At 34.1% G+C, this 27605-nt stretch overlaps 2 long non-coding RNA genes across 4 annotated transcripts; one reads left to right on the top strand and one right to left on the bottom strand.

Annotated features, from left to right (window-relative positions):
• Positions 1-9705: 9705 nt before the first annotated feature.
• Positions 9706-10704, bottom strand: LOC127256864 (uncharacterized). Its single transcript, XR_007839913.1, has 2 exons — positions 10563-10704; positions 9706-10020 (listed from the first exon to the last, which is right to left on the bottom strand). It is a non-coding gene; the product is annotated as an uncharacterized LOC127256864 (long non-coding RNA).
• Positions 10635-15061, top strand: LOC127256863 (uncharacterized). Of its 3 annotated transcripts, XR_007839911.1 has the most exons (8): positions 10635-10781; positions 11034-11152; positions 13715-13751; positions 13830-13949; positions 14017-14160; positions 14247-14326; positions 14422-14487; positions 14581-15061. It is a non-coding gene; the product is annotated as an uncharacterized LOC127256863 (long non-coding RNA). The 3 variants fall into 3 exon arrangements; XR_007839912.1 differs by lacking the exon at positions 13715-13751 and having other exon boundaries at positions 14017-14085; XR_007839910.1 differs by lacking the exon at positions 13715-13751.
• Positions 15062-27605: the final 12544 nt, after the last annotated feature.

The following is a 27605-nucleotide window of genomic DNA, read 5'->3' as shown; positions in this document are numbered from 1 at the left end:
AGAAGTCAAATCGTATGATCACGATGATAATGAAGCGTGCCATGAGCGGATGCAGTATTAGGCAAGGTAGGTCAATTGACCCACCAAAAAAAATTAAAAATAATACTAATTATCACTAAATTACAAATATATCCTTAAGTATTAATTATATTTTTATTTCATGAATCAGTTTCGACAAGATCCACCAAAAGAATTATTGATGTCTTGTGTTTTTCTCTCCAATCGACTTTCCTCTTTTAATAAAAAGATATTACAACTAGTTGCACAATTATATTCTACAGAATTATCAGAAGCAAAATTGATGATTTTCGAATCATTATTAGGTAATTTCATTATTGATGTTTAATGTGATGAAATATTTTGATATTTGAAAAATTTAAATGAAGTTTCTATGAAACTTGTTGGGACAAGGAAAAATAGCAACTGCAAACGTGGAAAGATCATTTTCAACTATAACTATCGTCAAGAAATAATTACAGAATAGCATGAAAGAGTAAATATTAAATGATTGTTTTGTTATTTTTTTAGAAAGAGACGTATTTACGAAAGTTAGTATAGATGCTATTGTCAGCCGATACTAAAATATAAGATCTCGTCGTGAACATTTATAACTATTTTGATGTATTAGCGATTGTTAATTTTAATTTCGTATTTTTCTAATGTAAATTTTTGTTGATATATTTACTTATTTTTATTTAAATTTAATTATATTAATTTTATCGACCCACTAAATTCAAAATCCTAGATCCGCCACAAATATTTAGGGACACTATGCCAGAAATTTTGAATTCCCAAGAATTTATTGAGTATATTGAGAAAACATATTTTGGAAGTGAAAATGAAGAATCTAGTACCCTTCGATCAAAACTTAATTTGGTTTGTTATGAGATTAATCTAATTTCAATTCCTAAACATACATGGTAGCAGAGGCAGAACCATGATGAAATGGGGGGCTCATTTTTAAAATTTTGAAACGATCATCATCTATTTGTTATCCAGTAATTTTATCAATGAAATTATCATATTTTGAAAATTTTGCAAAATATCAATCTACATTGACAACTGCATATTACAAGATGAATTTTGTATTATATGAAATTGATAAACAATAAAAACATTTATTAAAAAAAAAAACTGTTAAAAATATTATTTCCTATGTATTTGGTTGAGAAATTTTTGAAGATTTTTTTTAATTATTATTTATTACTTTTTTGTTCATATCTGTTTTTATATTATCAAAAAATTATTATGATATAAATTTTTTTATTATTCAAAATTTAAATTTTCACATAAATATTCTATCAATTTTTTGCAATTTTTTAATTTATTTATGATTTTTTATATTATATATTATAAAATAAAATAAAAAATTAAAAATTATAAGGGGGTGGGGTGGCCCCCCTTGCCCCCACATATATCCGCCTCTGCATGGTAGATAGATTATAATGCTACAACTCGCCTTAGTGTGTCAAATTTAGATCATTATTAAGTACTAGTTGTTCTTTGGATTTGAATGAAACTTTTTGTGGTACCGTCTTTTAGACAAAATTTGATTTGATTTTTTATTTTGGATAAATATGATTATCATTGTTTAGTCGAAAAATAAAGTTTTAGTCTCTTTTTTAATTCAAAATTGGTTGGAACTATACCCCATCAGATGATGATAAATCATGATTTGCTTAATTCAGCTATTGAACATATTAGTATAACTTTTATAATTTCAAATTTGCTTACTAAAGAGTTACAGCTTAAAATTTATCATGAGCATATTGCTAGTATGAGAGGGGAGCCACATCTTGATATTTTGGTTTAGTGGGTGCTGATCACTAAATGTACAAATACACTTAAGGTTACTTTGCTTTACATTACAATATTCAATACTATGTTATTCTAAATTAAATTTTAGGCATATCGGTTGGACATAGGCATGTTAATGTTAAGATCATACTGCATGAAAGTTCTATGATATACATCTGCACTTGATCGAATCTTAAGTTGTATTAATCCTGTGACTATTGATAGACCTAATTGCGATAAATGCAGTAATAGCTGCTTTGATCTGACATTAATATGATCGCCGGATAAAATTGATAAAAATATGTTAAAGGATCTGATAACAAAATCACAATGAGCTCAAAATTTTTTTTACAATATTTATTTACCAAGTGGAAGATTATTGGATTAATAATCTAATGATGAGACAAATGTAAATTTTTTGGGCTATCAGTCAAACTAAATCAGAAAATTGATCAATTAAATTTATTGGACTTAAAAAAAATGTATTTAATAAGTGCATATCTCATATTTGTAGAAATTTATTAAATTATTAATTGAGTGATAGTAAAGCTGACAAAAATAGCACAACCTGAAAAACCAGTTCGTCCTCGGTAAAGAAGAACCGTACTTGGACGTAAAAAAATAGGCTCAAAATTTTTTTAGGCCGTGGCAGCCTGAAAAACCCATGAACCAAACTAGGCTTATTAAGGTCTGGCTGTGAGTAGCCTCGCCTAGTTTAATAAATTAAATACATTTAAAATAAATTATTTTATAAATATATTAATAAGTAAATATATGTTAAAAATAAATGTATAACCTAATGGTTTAGCTCTAACGGTATATTTATATTTGAAATAGTTTCTTTTGCATTTCAAGTTAAAAATTATTTATACGTGGTTTCTTCATTACTTAATTATGAGAATTATCTTATCTTGGCTATGACACATATATATTTCGAATTTCATACGTAATAGTCTAGCTATCGTGAAGTCCTTGTTACATCAATATTGATTTCAGACACCACTTATTCTGCCGACAATAGCAGGAGGGGAGTGTTTATGAGATATATCCTCGTCGATTTGATTGAGTTGATATACAAGGATGTATGAATTTTAATATCCATTCTAATTTCTTGTATTGGCTTAATGATTTGAAATTTAAACTAATATAGATTACTATCTCACTGCAGTTTGTTCGTCGACCATAATTCTTAGATACTTTTGCTGGGTATTCATTTCCCGACTTTGCTCTCCTGGTTGTTGACTTCGTCCGTTGTTTAATTTTTTAGGTGTGTCGCCTGGAATTGGGAAAAGAATGTGAATTGTTGTTGAGGATTGAGGACAACATTTCTAATGTATACTGTGGCTTAATAGTGGTTTGACAATTACTTATTACTTTTATTATGTAATATAGTAATTAACTTGTAGTGCAATTTATGACGTTGATTGTATTCAAATAGCTTAGGCTCCAATGTTTTTCTTGTGCACTAAACCTAGTTTTGTATTATTTAAAAAAAAAAAAATAGACAATTTTTCACGACATTTGTGCCGTAGCATAAACAATAAAAAATGGTAGATTTACCGGGGCCTAACATTTTTTTTATGGTTATTTTCGTAACAAAAACTCAGAAAATTTATTTATTTATTTATTACTTTTTTGATGTATTAATTGGCGTAACAAGTACCATAACAAAAAGATAGCCCACGTGCGCATATAGGTCATAGAGCAGTGTTATTTGTTACGAAAAATATCGTGACAAAATACATTCTTTATATGACTACATGTTACGCCTAAAAGTGATGACAAAGTCATAGAAAAAATAGTTTTTGCACGAAAATAGAAGGGGTGGGGTTTGTTACGATCTTCCACCTATGGAAAAGAGCTATTTTTTGGTAGTGAGATTATATTGAGCTAAAACACTCTCACTACACTTTGGTTATTGATGGTGAAAAAAAGAAAAATACACCATATTGGTGAGCACATTTCTAGAAGACTAGGAAGTAATATAAACACAAGTGAACTAGACTTCAAGTAATTTTAAACAATCAATTTAAAAATTATTTTTTATAATGTATTCATCGGGCTATCTTTGAAGCATTCACCAGAGTAGGCAATGTTCACGTCATTAATTTCAATTTGAAGCAGGGAATGTAGTGGTCAAAGCTAATGCAGGCCCTAGTTATCTGCTTGGAGGGTCCTCCAACGTTTCGCTCTACCGGAAACAGTCCACTGCAAGCTGATTGCACCGATGTGTTGTTGGAGGTTGGCTAGAAATTCTGAGGTGGAGATTTGGAGAAGTTAGAGGTAGTTGCACTTAATTGAAATTATAAAAAATTTTGATTTGGTCCAATTGGAGCAAAGTGCAATATTGACTTTTTGGTAAATAAAAAAAATGCCATATGAAAATGAGTAATTGTGCAACGGTGGGCCCACATTATTTCTGGTGGGCCATATTATTGCCAAGTTCGCAAATTTGTATCAGATAATTCACTACAAAAAAAATAATATATTTGTAACGAAATTTCGTCCATAAAGTTCACGTAGCTAACGTAATTCCATTCCTAATTCCGTCTCTAATATCATTAGTAACAGAAAAAGTAAATTTAGAGACAAAAACGTTTTGTTACAAAAAATTTTTCTTGTAGTGATTGCTTCTACTAAAAATTTTTAGACGTGAACTATTCTTTTACATGTTCACTTACTATTACAAAATTATACGGTCACACTACTAATTATAAAAACTAAAAAAATACACTTTAATAATTTATGATAATCCCTCCAAACAAGCTCAAGTTTATCGCCAAATATCAAATATTTTGAGTATAAGTTTTTCTAACTCAAGTGTATCTTGTCTTTACTATGAATCATTTTCTTGTGATCCCAGGTAAGACCAGTTTAGGATCATGAGATCATTTTCTATCAAATAGGAATGACTGTAGTACAAGATGTACTCAAAAAAGATTTTTTTTTGTAAACCTAATTTGAGAGGTATTTCCCAAATTTGAAAGAGAATACTTGGATTCTCCAATAACCAAAAAATATAGTATGCCTGAATCGAATAAACACTTTATATTTTATTATGAAATATATAAGTTTTTTTAAATGAAATATAAAATCAACAACCATTATATATGGTATAAAATTTTATTTGTTATATTGAGGATCTACAGAATATTTAGACAACCAATCCATGCCCGTGTGGTTGCTAAATTATTCACGTTGCTTGCTGATGTGAAATGTTTTGTCATATATTTTCTAAGATGAAAAAAGTCTTTCTAGGAAATAAAAAGACAATTCAAATCCTGCATGACTCATAAGAAAAAAGCACATCGATTTGGAAAGTAAAAAAGAAACGAAGCAAAAAGAAGGGACACTAAATCATTTTTGGATCTGCAAATAAATCAGACGACCAACCTATTGCCCGCAAGATTGCAACTTTGCTCATGATGCTTGATTTGAGGCCTGACATTTTGGACTATGAAAAGCTCCAAGATGATAAAAAGTATTTATCTTAATGCTTGACTGCAATCAAAGACAAAAAAACTTTGTCCCTCGTGCTTGCATCTAAATGGAAGATTAAAAAAAAGGAGGAAAAATTCTCTTACTCATAATACTGAAATTGGTAACTTTTAACTCTATTGTTTCTATGTCATTTCTGAAGGCTGTGTCAAATCTGTTTCGTACCATATGCTCTGATGTTTGACATGATATATGTCTTAGAATATTTGACCATATGGAGTCCTTATGTTGTTAGATTTTGATTGGAAGAAGTGGTTTTGTATGTGTATATATACAAAACCCATGGAATCTGGAAAGTGTGGCTTTCATAATTTTCCGAGGGAAAAAGGCTAAATTGCATAAAATTTATCTATGGTTTCACAAAATTGCGCCAAATCTCCGATATTTTTAAAATTGCGTCAAATTTCCTCGTAGTTTTATAAATTTTGCGTCTAACCCCCTTGGTGGTCCTTATTTAATGATATTTGACCTAAATGCGTCCAAACTGCAAATAAATTTAGAATCTCAATTTTTAAATCCCTAAAATTAGAAATATATTTATTTTTCTTATATTTAGCCTAAAAAAAAGTAAAAATAAATTCTTAAAATCTGAAAAAAAAAACTATTTTTGAGTATATTTTATTATTTTTTGAGGCTAAATATAAGAAAAATGAATATATTTGTTATTTTAAGGGTTTAGAAATTGAAATTCTAAAATTTATTTGCAATTTGGACGCATTTAGGTTAAATACTGTTAAATAGGGACCGCTGAGGAGGTTAGACACAGAGTTTATCAAACCACGAGGGAGTTTGACGCAGTTTTAGAAGTATAGGGGATTTCGCGCAATTTCATGAAACCACATGTAGATTTTGTGTAATTTAGCCAGGGAAAAGATATGATATCTTTCATGTTCTAATTAGAGAGTGAGAACTTGAAGGATTCTACTCATCTTCACCGAAAGGAAAGCTCAAATCCCATGGTACCGAAAGGAAAGCTCAAATCCCATGGTGTAATAGTTGAATCATTCTTCTAGTTGAGGGGGAGTTGTATTCTTTTATTTTGAGGAATTTTCTTGTGAGATTCGACTATGTTTTGAGTATAAAAATATAAGAGGATTTTCGTTTTTCAATTACATTGGGTTTGAACCTGGTCGAAGCTGCCGAAGATTTGAAGCCGAATTGATTTTCTAACGGGATCGCTGTTGTTTGTTGTGTCGAAAAACTTCTAAAGTGTTTGTTTGGTAGAAAAGGGTTCTAAGGAGAGTTGAAGAAGGAAAATGTGTGAAGCTGTTTACATCAATGTCCCATTTCAAAGCATAACTAATGAAGGTTGAGGTCTTGCATACTTGCCTTTGCAAAGGAAGATATGGTAGGAAAACTAATACATTTAAGTTGGGTTTGTGATTGTCGTTTTCTGGAGTTTGTGTGAAGAACTTTTGTATCTTGTTTCTTCCTTATTTCTAGTAGAATTGCCCAGGGTTGCTACCTTAAACATAGGCCCCCTTCAGGCCGAACTGGGTCAACAAACACTGGTTTCCTGTTTGGTTCGTTTCATTATGCACAAATCTTTCTGTAATTTGTCCGTTGTTCAAATTTCAAACTTTGAGAGTTTGCATTTGTTTTCGCTGCACATATTACTTGTATTCAAAATTCAATTTCAAAGTGGGGAAATACATCGTTGTTGGACCGCCAATATATTAAAATATCACATCCAATACTTGTATTACTTCAAAATTATTAAAATATATAAATACAAGTGAATAAACTTCAAATAATTTAAGAAATTTGTTTTATAATATATTCAAAAAAAAAAAAAAAAGCTTTACGATTAATATTACAAAAAATATAAATTATACACACACAATATATATCATAAGTACTCAATTTGTAAAATTGTACCACGAAACACTTAAATTATTTTTTATATTACGTATACGTTTTTCATACCTAGAGTGAAAAAAAAATATATTAATCTAAAAACACTCAACAATTACAAATATAGATTGTTATACAAATATTTTAATTATTTTTAATACTCCATCCGTCCCACAAGGAGAGTATCATTTGTTTTTTTGCACGTTATTTTTAGTATTAATATTATAATAGTTTGTAGTGTAAAAACTAAAAATACCCCTATTATTATTGTATAATATAAAAGTAATGATATTTGTGTAAGATATTATAAATTGCAAGAATATTTATTATATTAGAGATACAGTGTAATTACTAAATTACGAAACATAATTCTTATCTTGGGACGGACATAAAATAAAAATTGGTATCCTTGTTAGGGGATAGGGGAATAGTACTTTTTAATATTGTTGTACCATTTTGCTACTTTTAAAACTTTAAATTTAAAATAATGTAAAATTTAATTAAAATCATTTGGATATCTTAATATATATATTATAATTTAATTATTTTTATATTTTAAAAAATTAATATATAACAATATTGTTATAAGTAGGAATTCTCGTTTTGAGAATTTAGGAAATCAAAATAGATGATTAAATGTTTAGTCTATTTTCAAAACTGAATATGGTGAGTGAGAAATATATGAGATAATATGATTATCGATGTTAAATAATTTTGTGCCGAACTAAGTTGCAAATCGGATTGGGTGTCGAACCAAGTCAATGGTGCGCTCATGGATCAGATAGAGAAATTTAGAAAAACTCTATCCATACGAAACTGATAAGTCATATCTTAAAATTTGATTTACGAGATCATATCTTATTAGATTTGACTCTTGATGTCATATCCTAATAGATATGATTCTAAATATGGATGATATACCGTGTCTAGAGATACTCTTCTTCTTCTGTCAATTATCATACTCTCTTCCTATTCGCAAGACCTCTTGCTTGCGGTGCTACTTCGAGAGGATAAATGGTTTTATCTTTGAGAGTAATACGGGTACACCGGAGCACTTCCGTCCGTATTTCGCTCTGCGGGAAGAGATACTCCTCGACCCGGCTTCCATTCTACTGCCTCATTATTGCCCTATATTTTCCAACCATTATTAATTTCTTTTGTCAATTTTTTCAAATTTTACTATTTGAATTTGCATTTTTTAAAAAAATACATTTTTTCTTATTACAAAATATCTCATTAAATATTATTGTAATATCAAACCTAAACCAATTTATCCCAAATTCATCCAAAAGAAACACACATTTGAAATAGATAAATACAAAATATATATTTTAATATAAAACTATATAATTACAGGGTTTGTTTGATTGTGGTTTGAAATTGATTTAAAATAAGATGTTGATTCGAATTTTTATTTAAATTGTATTTTGATGTGATCTTCTATAGAAAAAAAAATATATATATTTTTATTAAAAACTGTGAAAAATAAAAAAATATTAATTTTGATTTGAAATAATAAAATAATAAACCGATCCTTAATTTATTTGCTCTTGACTCTTTGAATGTCGGGAAGGCCAAGCCAAAGTGTAATCAGAGCGATTCAGTTCCACTATGACACCCACCTTGTCTTTTCCTAATAGGATCAACTTAATAAAATATAATCAAATTTGTATCAAATATTGTTGAATTTGAAATTTCATTCACTAGTAAAATATAATCTCAACAAATGTTAGGATAATCACTTTATATCAATATTTCATATCTCTACACATATAATTAATAAAATATCATTACAAATTTCATTAGTAACATTGCACTAATCAAATGACTAATTAATAGCTTTTTGTTTTTTTTTTTTTTTTTTGATATAAATAACTTAACCTATTCGAAAACCACATATTGGAATGACAGCCCTTTTCTCTTAACATATATTCATACATCATCCCTACAGCATAAATGACCGATATATTAGCTAGAAGCTTGTTAGTAATTCTGGTATTGTTTTCTTTAGGGTGTCCAAAATTAATCGACTCACTCAATTGTAATTTCTCAAATAAACACAATGTTTGGATAAATATCAATATTCCAAATCATCAAAGGCTAAAGTATCACTGTAAGTCAGGTGATGATGATCTCGGCGATCATTCAGATAACTGGCACTGGTCATTTTGTGGTAACTTACTTAGGAGAACAATATTCTTCTGTACTTTCAATTGGGGGTCGAAGAAACAATCTTTTGAGGTTTTTAATTCCCTACATTGGCCTTTCGAATGCGATTCAAATGGCGATTGCGTATGGTTCGTGAAACCAGATGGATTTTATTTGCAGCGTAACAATAATCAGGTGAAGAAATACGGTTGGGCTTGAGAGATGGATGGATCGGAGCCACATACCGAGAAGAATTCACAAAGCATAACAATTAGACTTTTACATTTTAGTTGGAGTAATAAAAAATGTTACTATTTTGATGTATTATGTAAAGTTTTACTCCATTTGATGTTTGGATGTTATTGATTACTTTGATTGAAAAAAAAAAAAATAAAAATTTGCTTCAAAGAAAATTATATTTTACCCTTATACAAATAAATCTCGAGGTTTTACATAAATATAAATTAATTACTAAATAAACTAACATGACCTTCGAAAAATTGGTGCCATAATATCATATATAATTTAGGAGCTCACCAAGCATAATTTTCAAATACTGGATCGAGTTGTACTCCAAAGCTATAATTGCTGGTTCAAACGTTTCCGACAGTGACAAAGGTATTTTCTGCACAACATTTCCTAACTCACTCCCGAACCCAGCAATGCTATCTTGTATGCGAACTCGATGAGATTATCGACAAACCCAATCACTGTGTCTGAGCCCTGCACATACTTCAACGAAAAATTTTATGAAATATTTGTGGACAAACATTTTGTTACAAAATTAGCCAAAAAGGTATATTTAGTGCTATAAGGATCGAGCTAATTTTGCAACAGAAACTATCATGACAATTTGCAACAAAATTTTCCACTTAAATATTTGACACGTTATTTGTCTTAAAAAAAAAAAAAAGGAAAATTGCAAAAATTACCCATTATATATCCCAAATTATCATTTTTAGACTTTTTTTTTTTTTTCGGTTCGCAAAGTAAGTGTTCCGAAGGCTTTATTTATGCCCTCCGGCACCGGAAAATGTCATGTGCCGGGCACGTGCGCAGACATAGAATTGCCGTTGCCGACATGTACATGGCGCAGACGTGTACCACGACGTGTTATTTTTCCGGCAGCTGACATGTCATTTGTTTAAAAAAAAAATAAAATTACTTTTTTTATTCTAATTTGGCCTGATTGGACCAAAATGCAAATAACAATTTGGTCCAATTGAACCAAATTGCAAATAACATGAAATTAAAAACATTATAACCTCAATCGATTGATTCACTCTCAATTCCCTTTCTCATCGTTCGAGCCCTAGATCCCCAATTCTCCCATCCCATCTCAAAGCACGTTGGTCGCCGCCATTCACCGCCGCTGCCTCGCTGACACGCCCCTGCGCGATTCATTTTGTCGACACGCCGGCAAAAGGAATACGAAATTCCTGAGAATCAAAACTGCGGTTCACGGGACATGGCTGAAAAATCCGGTAATGTTTCTCTCCTTCACAGGTTATTTTATAGGTGAATGGGGTTAAAATGTGTTTAAGTCATCGTCTCGTTTTTACTTATTTGTTGGCATCAATTGTTTATTTTATGTCGCTTTCAGTGAAAGGAATATTTATACAAACAAAGTTGTTTTCTTTAGTGGTCCCAACGTCGAAGCTTTACAGCTTGTAGTAGTTGGAATTTTATTTTTTTATTTATTTAATTTTTTTTAACAGTTGGATGTTCCGTTGTAGGTGATGGACCACACACACATACGAAAGTGAAAGTGACACTATTTTACAATCGTCAACTGTTCTTTACTCCTACACCAAATTACGTGGGGGGCAAGAAGACATGATTTGATCCCGTCAAGGTAAATTGTCTTAATATAGCTTGTTTAGTTAGGTATGCATTCAATTGTGGTGTATCGAACAACAATAGACTGGATTTTTATGTTTTTAGAGATGAGATGCTTATTTTGATCGTAGACGATGAGAGTCTTAGGCTAACAATCTTAAATAGTTGGAGGAAAAATATGGAGAATTTGTGGTCTTTGTGGATATAGAAGAGAGTTTAAATGTTGATGATGTCTTCGAGTTAGATAGTGAGTACATTCTCGAGTTAGAATCTGATAGCAGTGACAATATACTATTTGATGAATTTGTTGATGAGGTAGCGAATGAATTGGAAGTACATAAGGGAGTTGAAATGGATGAAGCATCTGATTGTAATAGTGATTGTCATGAGTTCTTATTTTGAGGATAATGATGATTTCTTGTTTAATGAATATGTTGATGAGGTTTCGGAGTAGAGTAATGCTGATTTAGAAGGAGAGCAAGAAATAGTTGGGGAATTTAGAAAAGAGGCATCATGGGAGAGACAGGGGGATAAATTGGGTGAAATGGGGAAGATTGAGTGTGAGGGTAACGCAATACACGAGTTTGAAGAGGATATACTAGAGCCAGAAAAATGAGCTTGAAGAGCTGATTGAGTCAGATAAGGAAAAAGAAAGAAACCATTCCCTAACTTCCAAGAAAATGATTTGTTTGAACCCAAATTTGAAATTGGGATGGCTTTCTCTAGTAGGGATGAGCTTAAGGATGCTGTGAACTCGTACGCTGTTGTGAGCATAAGGCATGTTAAGTTCACAAGGGTAGACAAGAAAAGGTTGTATGCAATTTGTGGAGACAGTAACTGCAATTGGAAAATTCATGCACGTGTTATGGACGATGGGATTGGTTTTGAAATCTCTATTTTTCATGATGAGCATACCTGCAAGAAGAGGTTCAATGTATCAAACATCAAAATAAAGTGGCTGAGTGCAAAGTATGTAAAGAAATTCAAGTTGGACCCAAAACGAGCAGTTAAAGGATTTAGGGTGGATGTGATAAATGAACTACGGGTAAATGTGTCGAAGGATATGGCCTATAGGGCTAAGATAAGGGCACTGAAAGAAATGGAAGGGGATGCAGTGCAATAGTATGGCTTGCTTTGGGATTATACACACCCAGTTAGACAAGCTAATCCCGGATCGACAGTGGTGTTATGGACATTAGTGGATGGTGATGAATCTACATTCGATAGGATGTATATCTATTTCGATGCATTGAAGAAGGGGTTTAGGGAAGGTTGCGGGCCTTTTATTAGCATTGATGGATGTCAGCTCCGGACCGTGTATGGAGGTGTCCTTCTAATTGCTGTTGGAGTTGATCCTAACAACTGCATATTCCCTATAACATTTGCTTGTGTTCCATACGAGAACCATGAAACCTGGAAATGATTTTTGGTACTAGTAAAGAGGGATTTAGGGATAGAGCCAGAACATCAGTGTTGTTTCATGTCCGGTAAACATAAGGGTTTGGTGCAAGCCTTGTTGGATGTATTTTTAGAGAATGAGCATAGATGTTGTGTTAAGACACTTACACAACAATTTCTTGACATCTGGTTTTAAAGGGACAACTCTGAAAAATGGTTTATGGAAGGCATCTAGGGCATCTATAGTGGGGGAGTTTAGGCTTAAAATGGAAGCCATCAAAGAATTGGATGAAAATGCTTATGGAAGCCATCAAAGAATTGGATGAAAATGCTTGGGAATGGCTTGACGGAAAGTCGGCCGAGGAGTGGAGCCAGTCCCATTTCCAGCTTTTTTCCAAGTGTGACCTTCTTATGAACAACTTATGTGAGATTTTTAATAGTGTAATATCTGATGCTTGAAAAAAGCATATTATATCTATGTTTGAAGATATTTGAGTGTATTTTGATAAGAAGATTGCAAGGAAATAAAGACCATGCAAGAAGGAAATGGGGATAGATGTTGCTTTGCCCGAAAATAATGAAAGTGCTTAGAATAAACAAAGCAAAGGTGTCAGACTGTATTCCGATCAAGTCGGATGACACACATTATCATATATCGTGTTTGGATAAGAGGCAACACAATGTTGATTTGGCAGCGAGGACCTGCTCGTGTCGGAAGTGGCAGCTAAATGGAATCCCGTGTAATCATGTGATTATTACAATTGGGAATCAGGGGGTTGATAAAACGGATTATGTCAGTAGTGTGTATCATATGGAAACGTATAACCACGTTTATGCACACTCTATTAAAGTTGTTAGCAACGACATGTTTTGGGAGCCGACAAATTTTCAACCGCCAAAGCCAACGACTATTCAAGACGTGTTTGTAGGCCGAGGAAAGTACAAAAGTGTGAGCCTGAAGAACCTCATAAATTAGTAAAAACTAAGGATGAAACTTCCAAGTTGAAGAGGAGGCAGAGTAATCATTAAAATGTAGCAATTGCGTCCCGCTGCCCAGATCATCGTCAAGAAGAGGTTCTTATTTAGTATAGATGTACATTAAATACAATGTGTGACCGAGTGGATTAACTGGTGCCATGTTTACTTGTTGGTTGTGACTGATGAGGGACCATCCACACAGAATACACTCAAAAATGGTTCCACCACCACGACGGAGCGTAAGACATGTTGTCATATACAAACAAATTATTTCCAAAAAATATTATTTCTTTGATTAGTCCACACCTACCTTGCAGGCCCGTGTCATGAGTAGAGTCATAGAAACATCCTCAATAACGGCTGGAATAAGCACAACTGGACAAGAAGCTACCTACGATGATCATTGTGGACTGATTTCGATCCTTGAAACCCAACCGGTAGGTTTTACAAAATTAGATTTACTTTTTTTGTCTATTTAATTTAAAAATAATTCCTCATACATAGGATCTAGAAAATATCACCAAACCAACGAAGGGGGAACTCCAATTGGCAATACAAGAGTCTACTGCCAATGTAAGTGCTTACGAGGTGGACAAAAATGTGGTACGAAAAGAAAAAGGGCATTCAATGTTGTCACAAAGATGAAGCGTAATAAATTTAATTTGAGGGAACTTGTTTTTGGTTAATTTTAATATCATCAAAATTGTAGAAAAGTACTAAATATTAACATTTAGGCAAGAAATATCGGGACACAAAGGCAAGGATACAAGCCACGGGATGCAGCTCCCGTCAGTCCAAGCAACACGAAGCATGGGTATTCTTTACATACCTATAGTTACGAGTATCGTATCACATATCTACAACAATCATATCTTAAAATTTGTTGGATGAAATTTTTTTGTTTTGAAGACATGAGTCAGCAGTCAAATGAGCACGCCACTCTTTGAAGTCAAGACTCGGGAAACCGTGGATAAAGTGAGGGTTTATTTACGTTAGATGTAACTATCTCTATTTTAGATGTAACTAACTTATGTTTACTATGATACCTGAAATCGTGTATGGATGCAGGGCAAAAAATTGACCGAAATGACTGATAGCATAATATCAAAACCACCAACAATGTTCGAGCGCGCTGAAATGTATCGACCGCAACGTGTTTCAGATCCTCCCAATTACGATAATGTTCTTTTTTTGGGCTTCCGGCACATGTCCGTCAATAAAAATTGACACAACTTGTTGAGGAGAATATGGAGTTCAACAAGCGGCATCGAATACAGACGGGGGCAACGACAACTCGAGCATAAAAAATGGGCAAATGACTTGTGTTCTAGTTTCCGTAAAATGGTGTATATGGATTGAAATGGGCATGGTTAGATGTGGTTGAATCCTGTTCTCTTTGTGTTTTTTGATCTGATGTCGTTGCACCGAAATTAGGTTGTCTTCAAGTTTGATTAGCCTATCTATTTTGAACATGTTTTGTAGTTGGTGTGCTATTTTTTTGACATTTTGTTTATAGTAGGTAATGCCAATGATATTACATAAAAACATAAAATTACAAATACATTTTTCATCATTTTTCATTAGAAAAATTACATGCATACAAGTAGTTGCAAATACATGCCAATACATTCGTCAACAACGACGATACTGCCACTGTTATGGCAGAAATACAAAATTTATACAAATATAGTAGTTCCTCTCTACATATGAGAAACACAATATAATGAGTGTTCTTCTTATACTATATTATCTGATATTCATGATTTTTTATTGGATAATGTTTGAACTTATGAATGTACATACTCTTTACTTTTGAAATCCCTACTTTTGAGATGCATTGAGACTTTTTAATACATGTAAGGACTTCTTATAGTTATATGCTTTTCAAATAATTATGGGTGTTGAAAAATATATTTTAAGACTTCCACAACGAAAAACTTTTACATTCACTATTATGGTGTTTTAGCCTTAGCATCGGGGCACGTTATGTTTTTACGTGATGTTGTTTCTGGTGTTGGCGTGCGAAACTTCAAGAATTTTTTGTTTTTGTTTGATTTGGGGTGTTACATATATTGGTATCAGAGCATTTTACTTAAGAATTCACACCCCTTTTCCAAGGATAATATGCATCATGAACTTTATTTTGGGGCTCGGGGTGGATTACATATCATGTTAAGCATTAGCTAACTGACCTACACCTATGCATAGTATAACTTGATTATACTAACCTTTGTGTCCTTATTCGCTATCATGTGTTTGTATGTTAAGATATGTATACTAGTTTTACTCGTAGTTGCTTATGAATTGAACTTTTCTTCATTTTAGAGGTTGAGATGGCACCACATGGTACTAGTTGTACACGTGGTAGAGGCCATGGACGAAGTTTCATTAGTGGCCCAGGGGTTGGCCTTGGGACTAGCTTTACCCCAGAGATTGAAGGGTTGAGCGATCTAACCAAGGGATTGGAGTCATACCATATGGCTGGGAATAAGGTCCCTCCACTACCACAGCCGCCAGCAGCAGCCGGGGCTCCCTTTGAGACGCTAGTTGGGGAGAGAGTATCCCCGACTACTGAGGAGTTGCCCTTGTGGCAGAGGATGTTGCTGGAGACATTCCAACAACAAATGGCACATCATCAGAAGCAGTTTGACCTTTTGCGTGAGCATAATACACTACTGAGACAACAGTTGAGCCAACAACAGACTCAGGCAGCTACTACAACAGTCGGTCATTAGCAGAACTTTGAGGATTATCATGAGGACTTTTTGGACAAGGCTTACAAGCATCGGCCTCCAAAATATGTGGGGCTGGAGGATTCGACAGTCTTGAAGGTATGGTTCTTCTTATTTGACAAGGTATTCCATGCCACCCGTTCCTCAGAGACTCATAGGATGGGTGTGGCAGCTTACTTCTTAGTTGGGGCTGTTGATGGTTGGTGGCGTGCCAGCCGGCCTGAGAGAGAGGCATTGGAGCACTACACTAGGGAGGATCTTAAGGTAGATATGATAAAGGTATTTTGTTGAACTTTCTCCGTTCTGAGAGAAGGTTTGAATTTCAGCGGTTGATACAAGGAAGTCACACTATGGTCGAGTATTATAGCAAGTTTCATGAATTGATGAGGTTTGAGCTGAACATCCTAAGGGATATCCCTCGACAAGTTGAGAAGTTTGAGGATAGTTGTAATGGAGATATCCGTGCAGCCTTTGCTAGTGTCGAGCACCTACTCTTGCAGAGAGTCCTACAATCGAGCTACATATATGGAGAAGACTCTGAAGGATAGAGAAATAATGATAGCAAACAAGAGACGTGGATCTGAGATGGGTTTCAGACCTAGAGGGAAGAAATAGCAACCCCCTTTCCAGAAACAAGTAGGACCGAGGATTGATGGGAGAGAACCGAGTGGACATATTGAGAGAAGGCTTATGAGAGTAGGTCAATGCTTGAAATGCCAGATAAATCATCTAGGCTACTTTTGCGATGGAAGCCTAGAGTTTGTTACAACTGTAGGCAACCAGGTCACCTAAGGAACCAGTGCATCACCCCGAGGAGTTATAAGGGTGGCAATGCGGGGGGACATCGCCCATGTGTTCATCCACAACAGCAGTAGATACCTACTGGACAGGGACACCCACAACAGGTGGGAGGACATCTGACAGTTCTTTCCATGTCTGAGGTGGAGATACGCAGTGATGTCATAACGGGTATGCACTTCTTATCCAAATGATCAATATTTACACCTAATTATTCTGGTGCATCATGTTCTTTTCTTGCTGCTTGGTTTGTCCAAATGTGTGGATTAATTGGTTTGAAGTCTACCTTAGTGAGCATATCTCTACCTTTTGGCCAAGATCTATTGTGTGATACATATATTCATGATGTTCCTGCCATTGTGAATGAGATGAAGTTTCCGATAGATTTGTTGGTATTGAAGTTAAGTGAGTTTGATTTGAATTTTGGGATTGATTGGTTAGAGAAGTATCGAGCCCGCTAGAATTTTCACGTGGAAAAGTTGACACGTTGGACTTTACTCGGTGATAGAACATTATACTATAAGCAGCCAAGATAGTCAGGTTGTCTGCAATGGTGCAAACGGGAGATCCTTTGTATTTGTGTTCAGTACTTGACACCAGAGCTCTACAATATGATGTGAATAAGATTCCAATGGTTCAAGAATTTCCTGATGTGTTACCATATGAAATAACATGTTTTCCTCCACCCAAAGAGATTGAATATGAGATTGATTTAGTATCGGGAGCACAACCCGTGTCGAAGGCCTCTTACCGGATGGCTCATACTAAGATGAAAGAGTTGAAAATGCAGTTGGATGAATTGTTAAAAAAGGGGTGTATCCGACTAAGTATTTCTCCGTGGGGTGCACCTATACTATTCGTATGGAAAAAGGATAGTAGTATGAGATTGTGCATCGACTATTGGCAATCAACCAACTTACTGTGAAGAAAAAATATCTGTTGCCGAGGAATGAGGACCTCTTTGATTAATTGAGAGCGGCATGTGTGCTCTCAAAGGTTGGTTTGTGATCAAGGTATCATCAGAGCCAAGTACAGGACTGGGACATCCCGAAGACATCTTTGAGGACATGATATAGACACTATGACTTCATAGTGATGTCTTTTGGGCTCACCAATGCCCCACCAGTGTTTACGGACTTGATGCAACAAACCTTTGGGATATGTCTTGACCATTTTGTTGTTGCCTTTATTAATGACATCCTAATTTATTTTTCTGACTTAGATTCTCATGCTCACCATTTGAGAATGGTCTTAGAGAAAATTCGAGAAAAGAAGTTATATGCTAAATTGTCTAAGTGCAAATTTTGGTTGGAACGAATTTATTTTCTTGGCCATGTGATCTCTGCTGAGGCTGTGATTATGAATGCTGCGAAGGTTGAGGCAATATTGAGTTAGAAGACATTGTACAATGTAGGTGAGGTGCGGAGTTTCTTAGATTGCCTGACTACTACTGGCGTTTCATTAAGGATTTTTTCTAAAATTGTACAACCATTGACGATCTAATAAAGAAGACAACATGATTTGAATGGGATGATAAGTGTGAGGCGGACTTTCTTGAGTTGAAGTCGAGGTTTACGAGTGCTCCAATTCTTTCCTTGCCCGAGGATGGGCAAGACTTTGATATCTTTACTGATGCATCATTGTGTGGTTTGGGATGTGTATTATTGCAGAATGGTTGGGCTATTGCATATGCTTCGAGACAGTTGAAATTGCATGAGGAGAGCTATCCAATCCATTATCTAGAGATGAATACCGTTGTGCATGCCTTGAACATTTGGCGACATTACTTGTTTGAGAGCAAGTGTCAGATCTTTATGGATCACAAGAGTTTGAAGTATGTATTTGTGCAACGAGAGTTAAACATGAGCCAATGACGTTGGTTGGACTTGGTTAAGGATTATGATGCTGAGATCTTGTATCATGAGGGTAAGGCCAATGTGGTGGCAGATGCGTTGAGCCGGAATGAACATTATGCGAGTGCCCCTGTGTTTGCAGACAAGTTGTCTGAGGAGATGAGTCACTTGAGGTTGGAGATAGTTTCTCCGGGCTTTACATAGGTTGTATTATGTGCGTTGTTGGTGGCACCTTCATTATATGATGAGATTCGTGAAAGGCAACAGACAGACCCCGGATGTCTTAAGATTATAGAATGAGTACAGAAGGGCAAATATAAGGAAACAAATGAGTTTGAGATTGCTAGTGATGGAAACCTCCATTTTCAAGGGAAATGGTTCTTTCCGGGGAGTGCCAGAGAATTGAAGGGGAGATTGTTGAATGAGACTCACGTATCACTATACCCGGTGCATCATGGGGTGATAAGATGTACAACGACTTGTATGCAAATTTTTGTTGGCCGGATATGAAGAAGGATATAGGGGATTATGTGGCTCAATGTTTAGTGTGTTTGAAAGTGAAGATTGAGCATCGTAGACCGATGGAATTGTTACAACCGCTTAAGATTCCATGTTGGAAGTGAGAGTCAATTGCGATGGACTTTATGATTGAAATACCTGTAAGTATCAATTTGATTCCATTTGGGTTGTTCTTGATTGGATGTCGAAAGCAGCATTGTTCATTACTTTGAGGAATGATTGATCGATGACTAGGTTGGCTGAGGCATATGTATGGGATATGGTGAAACACTTCGGAGTGCCAACTAATATTGTATCGGACCATGATTCAAAATTTATATCCCACTTTTGGAAGGCGTTGCAGTGAGAGTTCGGGACTAAACTTAATTTTAGCATTGTTTTTCACCCGATTATTGATGGGTAGACAGAGCATACCATTTAGACATTGAAGGACATGTTGAAGGCTTTTGTATTGCAGTTTTGGTCATCTTGGGCTGACTGGTTGGGATTGATTGAGTTTTCTTATAGTAACACTTATCATGCCAACATCAAGGTTGCACCGTTTGAGGTATTGTATAGGCGTCGATGTCGTACCCCATTTTGTTGGGAAGATTCAAGCGATAGAGTGCTATTGGGGCTTGATTTGGTTGAGGAGACAACTCGGCACATTTTTGTTATTCAGGATCGAATCCGTGCCGCCCAGAGCCTTAAAAAAAGTATGCCGATCAAGGACGTAAAGCTGGAGAGTTTGAGGTTGAGGACTGAGTGTTGCTTCGTGTACCCCCTATGAAGGGTGTCATGAGACTTGGCATCTGAGGGAAGTTGAGTCCTCGGTGTATTAGACCCTATGCAGTGTTGGAGCGTGTCGGGAAGTTGGCTTATCGGTTAGAGTTATCTAGCGAGTTACGTAAGGTCCATAATGTGTTCCATGTGTCTCAACTTTGGCGTTGTATCGCCAATGAGACTATGATACTCCTTCCTAATGAGGTTGTTTTGGAGGATGATTTGAGCTATGATGAGAAACCAGTCTAAACTTTAGATTCGAGAGTGAAAATGTTGAGGAACAAAGAGATACACCTTGTGAAGGTATTGTGTCACCGTCATAGAGTCGAGAAGGCCACAAGAGAGAAAGGGAATATGATGCGAGAGCGGTATCCTGAACTCTTCGGTATGTTTATGTGATTATATTCGTACATTTTGTGTCGATATCTTATGCAATTTATACTACCATTTAATTTGATTGCATATGTGATTATATGCCTTGTTTTGTGATTTGATACAATTTGAATTATTGATATGAGTTTAGATGGGATATATATTGATGCTCTTATAGATATCGTTGTTTGGCTTGTTGTTATGTTATTGTTGATTATGAGGTACTGAATCCCGGAGTTTGGGAACAAATTATTTTATTAGTTGGGAGATCATGGGGGGACTGTTGTGTTGTTGATTCTTTTTTGGTATTCGATTAGAGGATTGATTTCGGGAACAAAATATCTTTTAAGGTGGTTAGGATGTAATACCCATCCACAATCGAGTTGACTCACTAGATGTTTTGTTGATTAAATATCTTAAGTATTCCGCTCGCTTTCTCTGCTCGTTTCTATGACTCCACTCGCTCCTCTCGCTTTGCTCGAGCAGAATTGTTCGAAAAGCCTTCTCAGAGAACCGTACATGAGACTTCCGCCTCATACGGCAGTTAGCTCACTAGGTGGGTCACCGAGGACGAGGTGTTCTTCTTCAAATAAAAGAATCGACCCTTTTCGGGACTAGCATTTCTGCTACTCCGGAAGAGAAAGAGAATAGAGAACCTGAGATGAATTGTTGTTGTCAATACATCAAATTCAAACGGCTGTAAATTTTTGAGGTCATATCTTATTTTTATGAAATTTATGTCATTTGATAGATTTTTTAGTTACCTTTTGAACGTCTCAAATGGTAAGGTCAATTCGAGTTTAAATGAAAGAGTTATAGCCACAACAGTAGTAGTCAAAGGTCTGTTGTATATTCCAATTCATTTTTAAAAAACATCAATACGATTTTAACTCAAGTTTTAAATATAAAATCTCACTTTCTCACTTATATTAACCTTTATTTCACCTCCATAAACACTCTTAAGAAATCCTAGTCGTCACTCCTTCCCTCCCACTCAAGTTTGAGGTGATTTTGGAATAATTTTTTATACATTTTTCTTTCTTACCTTTGAAATTCGATTTCATAACACATGTGCATTATTTTAAGTTATTTCATTTACTTAAACCATGGACGTACTTTCTTAAAACCATTTACTTAAGTTCGATTGTATATTTATTTTGACATATTATATGAGTTATTTGAAAGAAAAATGAATTTTATATGATTTTCTAAATTAATACACTAATTTTCTTGACGAAAAAATATTACAGAGTGCTTGACGGATTTTCAGTAACTTTTGGATGCTATTTTCACACTTTTGTTTCATGTTAAATGTAGATATTCGTGATTTTTCAGGTAAGTGATTTTTTATTCGCTGCACTTATACAATTTATTGATTTTCTAATTTATTTTTGGGCTATTATAAGGATCAAGAAGATTGAAAGACACTTTTTAATTATTTTTTTTTAATTGATCATTTTTTCCCTATAATTCTAGATTAATGTATTTCTTCCTTTCCGGCCCAAACCCAATCCCAGGGAACAGTCAAGCTCCATTCGTACAAATAACTCAAGTTGTATAACTCTCAAATAACTCAAAGGAAAAATCTTGAGTCAATTTCATTTCTTGAGTGGTCTTTACCCACATTTGTTTATCTCGTTTAAGGATTGAGATGTAAAATAACTTTGTATTTGATTGATAATCATATAAGGCAGACAATAAATCGAGTCATAAACAAATCACCAGTTAATAGTTTAATATATTTAATAATAGATGAAGATTCATACCCAATATATATCTCCATTAATATCTTTTAAGACTCATTTTTGTGCATTGAGGCAATATAATTAGCAATACATAAATCGTGCACGTAAAAGATTGCAAATGTGAAATATTGGCTTTTCATTGTACACAAATTGTATAGGGGAGTAGCTATGATAAAATGTTTGGTCTTAATTTGATTATTGTTGCTGCACGTAAAATTTTATGTCCCCAAATAGATTTAAAATTTTTATATTTCATCAATATTGGTCTAGTAATTAACTATAATATCTTTATAAGAGATTCAACTAGACTATTTTGAGTATGTGCATATCATACATGATGCTCAATGTCAATTTCAATAGTCACGCAATAATCATCAAATATCTTGGATGAATATTCACCAGCATTATAAAGATAAATTTTCTTTATTGAGTGAGCAGAAAGTTGTACTAGTTATTTAATTATTTGAGCAAGTAATATTGCAAAAGCCAAGTTGCAAGTAGATACTAAACACACATCGGCCCTCGAGTATATGCATCAATAAGTACTATAAAATATCTGAATGGCTCACATGGTGGGTCTACAGACTCACATATATCACTATAAATCTATTCTAAAAATACAGGGGGATTTAATTCTCATTTTTGCCGGTGATGGTCTAATTATTAGCTTTTCTTGTGAGCAAACAATACATTTCAACTCATTTGTCTTCAATATTTTTTATTCTAAAAGTATGACTATGTGTATTTTCAATAATTCGTCTCATCATAATATTATAAAGATACCCAAACCGATCATGCCAAATCATAAAATTCAAAAAAAAGTTATCTACCAGATATATTTCAATTGCATTAAACTTTGTGTAAAAATTCAAAAAAGTTATCTACCAGATATATTTCAATTGCATTAAACTTTGTGTAATATAAAACAGGAAATAATTAAGGAATTTTTTCTAGTATATAATTCTTTCTATCAATGAATTTTGTAATACAAAAATTCATTATTTGCCTCGCTCGATGTCTAAATATGATATCCATTTTCGCAAAGTTCATTAACACTTATCAAAATGAAAATAGTGTATTTTAGATATCAAGTTTTACTCATTTGGAGAGTAATATTATTGGTCTTCTAAAGCATTCAATCAATTTTGCACTACCACGTATGGTATTAACATGTATTTTTCGAACTTCACGTTGGTAAAATATATCCTAAATATTTTAGTATGGTGTGTGTTGATGTACTATTAATGAGAGATAAATTTTCTTTGTTGTTATTTCAGGATGGTGTGCATTGATACACTATGAATGAGACATAAATTCTCTTTGGCGTTATTTATTATGGCATGTTCAATATTCATATTTTTTCTTTTGGAAAGAATACCAAAAAAATAGATATATTAGAATATTGAACAAAATATATAGTTGATATACTATTATGGAGGATAAAAAATAATAAAGTGTAGGCATACAAAAATATATACATATACGCTATTATATCGCACTATCAAGATACTCACAATATGTACTATCAAGGTTGTCGAGGTATCCACCTTTCGGTGTACCAAAAAGTTAGACACATCTAAATGTGCATCATCAATGCAATCTCCATTGTCAGTAGCATCATTTTATGAAAATTTAACTTTTGGGGTTTTGCATTTTCGGGTGACTTATTTTTTTGCTTCAAAAAATTCTGATAAAACTCAACCAAATACGAGTTTGAGCAGTAAGTTCGGGACCAATGTCCTATCATCTCAAAATTATGATATTTGTCCTTATTTTTTCTTGAACTCTGACGAAAACAATCATGAGGCCGTTTCAGGGGTCTATTTGGTCTCTATTCATCAAAATAATCACCATAGTAATAGTAAGGAATAAACCTGTCTTGAACATATCTACGATTAGTTCCTTGTCCATGTCCACGTCGACGGATAATTCCACGTTCATAACCTCATCCAGGACTTCTTCCTTGGTTGTATTTTGGCCCACTATTCAAATATTGAGTCGCATTCACTTCAGGGAATGGATTTGCACCAGTTGTGTAACACCCCTAGTTTGCTCATACTGAAAATACTAACGCCACACTGCATCATGGGATCGTCACCTCCTACTTTGGGCCTCACAATAAAATTTTAAGGCTAAAATTAATTATAAAGACATTTTATTATTTCACACAACTCACTTTATGAAGATTTACAAAACACGCTCCTAAACAAGAGGTTTTTCAGTTAAAAATTTACTTATGATACATAAGAAATTTATATATAATACAAAATGCTCTTCTAATGCAATCTGCGATGACATCAATGTCTATCAGATGCTTGACCTCCTGTTAATTTGGGGTCAGAGGCTGAACTCCAGCTATCTGCTGATGGAAGGTTGGCGGCTGGATCTCTACGGCCTGCCCTCCTTGCCCCCACATCTAGACGGTCCCAATCCTTTGGGGAATGGTCGCATATGGACCTGAATATCCCTATGGCGGTGTCAACGTATTCAACATAGGCTGCTTGCCAAATTGACCTTTTCGGAATGTGCCAAAAGTTGAGAATCCATTTGCCCCTGGTAGAGGCTCAAAAATGTTCTCCAAGCTGCTTGTGGTTTGAAGGGTCTAGCCTGATTCTGTCTGCCCTCCTGGCATCTAGGGAAGAATCGTAACATGGCCATATTGCAATGGCTCCGGCTCTTAGGCCTGAAGCCTAGGAGGTTCTACGATAATTCCATAACTTGCTCCAACAACGTAATTTCCATTTGGTACCGAATTGCACCAGCCTGAAAGTAACCTTCATGCGGTACAAATAGGCTCTATGTAAGCCTTGATATCGTCACTCGTAGAATCCGACTTTGGTCCCACTAGGCGTGCCAATTGTTGGAACCGAAAATGAATTTTTGTGAGGCTCCAACTTAGATTTTTCGAAAGGGCCCCGCATTTTCTGAATGTGATGCACTCAAAGATGAAGTGACGTGAGTCTCAACACCACTCCACAAAGCATGTTCGTCATCGGATTAAGAAGCGACTTTATCGATATAGCCTCTTCATTTTGAGCCTTAACAACTGAATTTGAGGAAATAAAGCTAGAATCTACTTAAAATCTAATAAAATATGCATTAAAATGTAAAATAACATAAAATATGTTGAAATTAAAAAGAGGCAAATAAAATTAAGCATAATTGAATAAGGCTTCTAAAACCTAGGGATAAACAACTTAGAAAATAAAAGGATAAAGTTTGATCTGATAAGATATTGTGTTGTGTGCGTGTTCTTTACTAGATATACCCTAAAAAATTGAAAGTATAACCATCACTTAGATTCTAGGAAGTGAGTTAGTTATTCATTCAAGTCATGTCTTCACTTTATGGACCCACGTTGTGCTTGTTCTCTTTGATCTTGTCTCTTGGGTTTACGATTGGGCCTTAACATGTTTTGGGCCTTGTTTCTGGGCCGCTTCGCAACCTGGGGGCTCCAGCTCCATCTTTGTCTTCGAGCCTCCTTTCCCGAAGCCTTGTCTTCTGGAGCCGCTTATCTTGAAGACCGATCCTCTGGAGCCTCATCTTTTGGAGTCTTGTTGTTTGGCGAGTAGGTTGCTCTGGCGGATTAGGAGGCTCTGGCTTCGAAAGGCTCTGGTCCCCTACGGGGTCCTGAAGCCTCTTCCTGTTTCAGCTTCTAGCCAAACTTCTTTCATGTTCAGGCAGGGATGGCTATTAGCAGGAGCAAAGTGAGCGATTGCTCAGGGCCCAACTTTAAGAAATGGCCTATATTTTAAAATATTAATATATCTTATTAGATATATTATATTTCAAAATTAAATTTTAAATTATAATTTATAGTTTTTTCTTCTCCATAATTACCTAATTTAATTTTAATTTTAAAATTATTTGTTAAACCCCAATCTCAAATTCAATCGCCGGCGTTCGCAATTCCACTTTCTCTTCTCACTTTTTCCCTTCCGATCAGCTAGTGTTCACAATCCCCTCATTCTTCTTCTTCTTTTCTCCCTCAGTTCAGCGACATAGATAGACAGACAATCCCCTTCCTCTCATTCTTCTTCATTTTTCCCTCGATTCACGATTTAGCGACATAGACAGACAAACAATCCCCCTCCATCTTTTTTTTCTTTTTTTCTCCTTCAGTTTAGCAACGTAGAGAGACAGACAGACAGGGAAGCGACAGCCACCAGCGGCACCGCCTTGGCGGCTTTTTTTTTTTTTTTTTCTAATATGAATTAATTTAATAATTTTAATTCTCTCATCTATTAATTCTAATACAGTAATTTTTTCAATTCAATATTTAAGATAAATTGTTGGATTATGGTTTATGGATTGCAGGACATGCGGCACATTCCTGCGCCGAGCTGCGCAACGCCGTTGGAGAGGATTTCAATCTAAGTTTTATTGTTCCTTATTTTTTACAATTTACAAATAATAGAATAAATTATGCCTCCTAATAAAAGTATGAGTCAAGATATGAAAAATGCAAAAAAATAAAAATAAAAATTGATGAAGTAATTCAATCTCAGAGTGGAGCAATTAATAAATTTATTATAAGCATAACCACAATTGAATGTCAAAAATAATTTGAATATCGAAAACAATTTGAATATCGAAAACAATTTGAATATTGAAAATAATGAATATTCTATTGATGATCATGTTGGTGATGATGTTGGAAATGTTGATATTGCTGATAATGTTAATAATAATGAAATTAAAAATATTGACATTGGTGATTGTATTGTGGACTTAGATAATGATTCTGATGTTATGTTTAATATTTTTTATCCAAGAAATTGAGATTCTTTAAATTTTGAAATGATTAATATGTTAGGAATAAAAGGTCCTAAAAGATATTTATCTATAGTTAAGGTACTAAAGATAAATTTGGAAGACAATTTTCTGTCACATTCGATACTAGAGTATTGTCAATAAGGAAATATACGATAGAGATTGGTTTGTATATTCAAAAGAACTTGATAAAGTTTTTTATTTTTGTTGTAAGTTGTTCAAGGAAGGTTGTAGGAGAGACTTATTGACAAATGAGGTTTTAGTGATTGGGCTCATCTTTGTGTTAGAATTAAAGAACATGAAACTAGTTTAAAATATGTTCAAAATATGGTCACTTGGTATGAGTTGCGTTTAAAACTTCAAAAGAACAAAATCATTGATAAGGAAAATCTAAAAGAACCTGAGAAAGAGAAAGAACATTGGAAAAATGTTTTATTAAGAATTATTTCAACTGTGAAGTTTCTTGCAAAACAGAACATTGCATTCCGTGGTTCTAATAAGAAATTGCATGAAAATAACAATGAAAATTTCTTAGGATT

The sequence above is a fragment of the Andrographis paniculata genome, unplaced genomic scaffold, assembly GCF_009805555.1.
Source record: "Andrographis paniculata isolate CXL003 unplaced genomic scaffold, ASM980555v1 Contig57END, whole genome shotgun sequence".
Taxonomy (NCBI): Eukaryota; Viridiplantae; Streptophyta; class Magnoliopsida; order Lamiales; family Acanthaceae; genus Andrographis; species Andrographis paniculata.
This window is presented reverse-complemented; position numbering and strand designations above follow the sequence as displayed.